The sequence below is a fragment of the Manis javanica genome, chromosome 9, assembly GCF_040802235.1.
Source record: "Manis javanica isolate MJ-LG chromosome 9, MJ_LKY, whole genome shotgun sequence".
NCBI lineage: Eukaryota > Metazoa > Chordata > Mammalia > Pholidota > Manidae > Manis > Manis javanica.
Genome location: NC_133164.1, coordinates 76,372,037 through 76,378,186, shown reverse-complemented (window position 1 = coordinate 76,378,186; position 6,150 = coordinate 76,372,037).

Below are 6,150 nucleotides of genomic sequence, written 5' to 3'. Positions count from 1 at the left end.
TATCCTCTCAGTTACCTACGGGATTCTAGGTATATACAAGAACAGTATTTGGTCTGTTCCCTTAAGTTATATGTCATGCCCTTTGGAATCAGTTAAGTACCTTTGAGAGTTGCTTTAAACTGAGCTTTTTTAAAATACTTACTAGTCATCCAGTTAGCATAATACTGTATCATCTGCTACTTGGTGGAATAAAAGCTTTAATACATCTTTCAACAGAATAATTGCATTCATTCAGTTAAATGAGGTAAAAATATGTGATTAGGAAGCTACAGAAACTAATGTGAAATGGCAATGTTTTACAAAAAATCTGCACAGCACCTTAATTACCAGCAGATTTTACTTGGACTTAATCAGACATTTATCGACCTTGTACTATATGGTGTTGTCTGTGTCTTTCATGGAAGGGGAATCAATTATATGATTTGATATCTGGACTTAGTAGAAGTTGGAATAAGAGAAACAAGTAATGCAGTAGAAGGAGTGGCTCTTGGACATAATGCAGTTTTGCATTTCTTGCAGGAGCTTTGGAGTGTTCTGAGTGTGTTGTGTTGTCACCCTGGCACTCATAGTATTAAGATGAGACAGCTAGGAAGGAAAAACGAAATCCATCCCCTCTTCTCCCCCAGTTGTTTTCATAGGCTAGTACCAATAAACGGCTCAGTACTGACTTTAATTTGATGTTAAATTTAAGGACATTGAAAATGTCGTGAAAGAAAAAAGAACGTCAATATTGTAAAAGGAGAGAGCAAACGTCTTTCATTTGAATCTCTTTTTTTAATGGCCAAGAGACCTTTGTGCATAGAAGGGTCTGACATGGCTTTTAGTTAACATTCAAGGACATTGAATAAAATTCCCCTAATCATTAGCCCCACTGATCACCTTAGAATTTAAGGCTGAAACATTTTAAATTACATCTACGAAATTTTCCTACTTGTTTTTCCCAATGCTCTCAAGAGGCCTAACAACTTTAAAAATCTTTGTAAGCACATAACTTGTAAAGCATATAAATCCAACTGTTATACACATAGTAAATGTTATACATTATAAAAAATACACATAAAAGAAATTGAATTTCCAAATGTCCCAATACTGTTGGTGAACTTCAATTCTCAAATTAACCACAATTAAACATTTAAGATCAAACTCAAAAGGTTAATATGTCAGATTCATTTAAATGTTTCAAGAACCTTAAGTATAAACACAGATTACCACAATGATTATAAAACTCAGTCCTAACCTAACAGGAAGAACTAGCATCATGGGGTTGACGTTTATCAATGTGAAATGGACTTCTACACCTACCCTGGGTAAGTTATTTAATTTACCCAATTATGGGGAACAGGTTTGCCGCCTTGGTGGGCCAGAATGCTGTTGGGCCATAACAGAGAGTTCAGAGGCTGGAAGTGGGCCTTGGGTGCTAAGTTGTTCGGGAGAAGAGTGGCCTTTGTTCTTGTGCTGCCAGTGGAGGGTGCTGTGCCTGCACCTTCCAGCTCAGGGGTTAGGCTCAGCACAGTGGATCCTGGACTAGGGCATTTTTAAAACTTCATCCTACGCATTTTTTTAAAATAACCTCTTTCAATGTTTTATAGTCTGATTTGGATAGATAGAATTCTGTAACCCTAGCTAGGTTGAAGATTTTTTTTTAAATTGGTTTGGATTCAAGGATTATCTTTATTGCCCAGTTGGTTTTTGTGTCTTTTCATAGTTCGTGGATTTTAGGCCATGATTCAGTAGTCTGTACATTGATAAAACTCATAGTTCAGTAGGCACTATTTTATGCTTAATGAAATGACTACCACTACAGATAGTATAGTCTGGATTATGAGAAAGGCTGACTTCCTATAAAGTAGATCAGTCATGTAGGGCCAGGTTATGCTGTAGTGACAAGCAATCCCAGAATCTCACTGGTTTAAAACAAAGGTTCATGTGCAGTCACGTTCCATGTGTGTCACAGGTCAGCTGAGGGCTCCATCCCTGCTTTCCACTGTGAGGGCAGGGCAAGGGAGCGTCGTGAATCACAGTGGTGGGGGAAGGACCTGCCAGCAATCAGCAGTCCACCCCAGAAGTGATCCACTTCACTCGCCCTCACCCATTCACACAGGGGCCAGAACCTTAAGTCTCCCATAGGCCTAGAAGGAGAAGAGAGAACACCCCTTTGGGACAACCAAACTTACTTAGGCCTTAAAGCATCTGTAGTCAATTATGTTACTTTTTGTCAATGCTCATTTAGGATTTTAATGGAAGATGGTAAGTTAAATCCTAAAGCAGTCACTGTTACCTTGTCTCACACACACACTGATGTCACATATGCTGCCAGGTTCAACCCTAATGGTCTGTTATCCCCGGTGTCAGAGGAATCACTGTACTTTGAATAGTTTCACTGTTAAGATAATCTAATGGGAAATGCTGCTTGAAGTCGTTTCTTGGTTTTCTCTCCTGTATTTGAAAAAGGAAAAATAACTTCAGCAGGCCAACTTGAAGTTTGAGCTTTTCATTTAATTTTTAAATAAGAATGTGAACAATCAGCTGTTAGAAGTATTAGAGGCCTAGCTCAGGCTGGTGTCTAGGTTAGATGCCTGTGGCTTCCCCTGGGGTGATCTCCAGGCTCTGAGAGGCACTGGCTAGGCCTGGCCTTCAGGGGACGTGGAGAGCAGGGTCTCTGTCATCTTGAGGACTTCTTTCTCACTTTGCCTTTTTTATGTCTCATGTTCCAAATTTTCTGTAAAATATCAACATTTCTTTTAATCCTGACCCAAGTAATAACAAACCATGTCATCTGAAACATCAGGATGTGCTGCTTGGCCGGGTGGGGAGTAGCTTTGCAGACGGTTTCTAGTGCGTCTTGGTGTGCAAAGAATATCCCAGGACTTGGAATAAGTTGACTAATTCGGAAGTTTATCACAGTGTGTCCCCACCCTCCTGGCACATTTTGTTGTAAACTATTTTAATTGGTCTTTAAAAAGTGTATGACTTTTCTGTTAGAATTCACTGAAGCCAACTGAAGCAGTATTGCATAATGCCGGGGCACCAGCTTTCAGACAAGACTGTGATCCCAGCTGGCTTGCTGTGGATCTCCGACAAGCCAGTTTCCTCACTGAACAGCATGAGCATAATAACATCTACTCCAGTGGTGGTTTTGAGGATTGAATGAATTCGTAGGTGCAAAGCACTTAAAAGAGTAACTGACAAATGATAAGTACTCAGTAAATACTAGGATAATGAATGAGAAAGGAAAGGTCAGTTTAATAGTTCCAGTTTTGACAGCCAAAGTTCCTCGGCAGCTTAGGTATTTCAGACTACAACGAAAGTCATTTTGTCTTGAGACCTCATTTTATTTTCATCATGGTCTGATTACAGCTGAGAACATGTCTTTGTTAGAAACTTCCTGTCTTTGTGCCTGTGGCACCTCCCAGTTAGGCATCTGTGCCTCTGGTGAGCAACAGCGCTCAGGATTTGCTGATCTAGGCCACTGCCTATCCTCCCTTACCAGATTTGTCTGGAGCTTCTCTCCAACATGATCCATTGGAGGCTAACATCTGCCTGCCTTTAAAGCAGGACCAGTGGCTCTGAACCTGTGGGGTGTAGCAGATTGACAGCCCGACTTCTCCCTCCTTCTGGAAGCTGCACTGCCTCCTAACCCTGTGGTGGGCCGCCAGTAGTCATGTTTAAACAGTGTGTCCCACCCTTCCAGCCACCATTGTTTGGTCCCCAGATGGCTTCTTACTCAAGCTGAGCAAATCAGGGTTCCTTTCCAAACTGTGCATTTGCTCTCACTATCCAGATTGTGCTCTCTCTCTCTCTTTCCTATTTTACTTTACTTTCTAGCACTTTCCAGTACTTGAAATTATGTTATATATTTATGTGTTTATTGTCTGCAAATGTGAGTAAAACTCCGTTAAATTAAATGTGAGTAAAACTCCAATAAATTAAAATGTGATCTCCATGAGAGGGCCTTCTCTTCCTTCCCAATGTATCTTCCAGAAAGTGCTTGGCACATAGCAGACATTGAATAAATATTAATAAATACAAGAAAAGAAGCCCTCAACCAATGTTATCCTGTTTGTTTTTATTGGAATTGGCTCATCTCTGGTCATGCTTTTCATCACTCTTGATTTCTATTAATATTTATCCAATACTTTTGAAACCAAATAAATGTAACATTGCTAGTTAATGAAAAATGTTCTTTAACTTAAGGGATTCCCAGCTTCCCTCTGCCCTCCATGCCCAATTTAGAGGGACTGAATACACTTTATGAGATAATTAGGCAATGCACATTTAGGATTTAAAGATGTGTTCTGAGAAATATGCAAGCACATGGAAATGCATTCAGCTCCCTGCCTCTCTGGGCCCAGCAAGGGTGCCTCGGGTGGTTCTTGTGTTTCACATTCTCCAAATACAAGATGCAGTTTGGCTGTGATTTCACAGGGGTGATACATCGGGGAGGATGATTAAGAGAGAAAAAGAATTTGAGACAAAATTGGTTTGAACTACCCTGTGGAAAACTGAACTTATATGCAGACACCTTGCCTGTTCTCTTCACTTAAAGCCCTTTGGAAGCCTTTGGAGAGTCTGGGCTTCCCGGTTCAGTAAGTGGAACAATCTATAGCTTACGTTCTTCGCACTGAAGACCGTGACAGTGAGAATAGTCAATACTGCAATAGCTTATTGCACAGACAGACAGCTTGTGGAATTTCCCTTTCAAGAGATTTCTGTTCAGAAGTAAACTAGTGTTTCCCCTTGTCAGTGTGGTTAGGCTTGCTCCTGCTGCCAAGAACTCCTTTCAGTGGCAGTTGTAGCAAATGCCAGTTGGGATTTGGTGGAATATGACTTTAATTAAGGATGCTTTACAAATGTCACTGGGCAGAGTGACACCCTCACAAAACTGTGAGGATGAGTATTTTTAACCTCAGTGCTAATATCAAGCATAACAGGTGAACTCACAATTGAACAGTGATGTTTGGAACATTGTGGAAGCAGCTACATACTTTGGTATATTCCTAGACTTTGGAGGTGGTTTTATAGCTGAGTTGGGTCTATCTTTTTTTCCTAAAATGTTGCATGTCATTCACTACCACAGTTTAGACTCAATATTGCATATCAGCAGACATTTCAAGAAAATAAATACCATATGACAAAGGTCATAAAAATGGAGCAAGAAATGAGCTGACTAAAATAAGCATTAGCCATTTTAAATTTAAGCTTATTAGAAAAGTTTATCATCTTGATGAACTATTTAATTCATATCCAGCCACTCTTTTGTCTATACCATTCTTGACTTCATAGGAATTCATGTTACCAGTGTATAATTTATGGGCTTTCTGAGTAGATTACACTGTATTATTTATTCAATTGTTTGAGCAAACAATGTGCCAGACAATTGCCGGAAGCTAGGGATATAGCTGTCAACAAGTAAGATCTTCATATAGTTACATTCTACTTAGAACAGGTTGTAACAAAAATATTAATGAAACATAAGGTTTGAGTGTACTAATTTATGTGAAAGAAATAGTCTGTGCCATAAAGATGAGTTGGGTTTATCCTCAACAGCTTGCTCAGCCTCAGAATGGTCTCCTCTTTATATCCTCCACTGTCCCACCTCTGCCTCTACAGAAGCTGCTCAGCACCAGGTCCGTCCTCATGGCAGATGTGTGCATGTTGGATGAGCCCCCTCAGAAGCCAGACGATGCTGTCATCCTGCAGACATGTTTAAGAAGGGTATCCAGATTTCTACTTTCAGAGCTGAAAATTGGCTTGCATAATTTAATGTTATAATCCTAACCAATTCTCTTGGCATAACAGTGAGTTCATGTATCTGGGTTACTAGAGAAGAGTGTAGAAGGCACAAGAAGAGGAAATGAACAGCACAGAAATGTTAGTGTTACATCAAGACCCAACTGCCATTGACACAGTACTCTTCTTACACCATCCATTCTTACTCATCTGTGTAAACGTGGGTTGAGACATTGCCATGTGGCTGCACAGTGTGGTGAGAGCTGTGTGGCCTTGGCTGAAAGCACCCACTGTCTAGCGGACTCTGGACCTGCTCATTTCCTGCATCCTCTCGCATCCGCTGTGTGCCTGTGGGACAGCTGCGGAAGAGGCAGAAGAATTCACGGGCACAGATTGCCCTGATGGTCACTGTAAATTCAA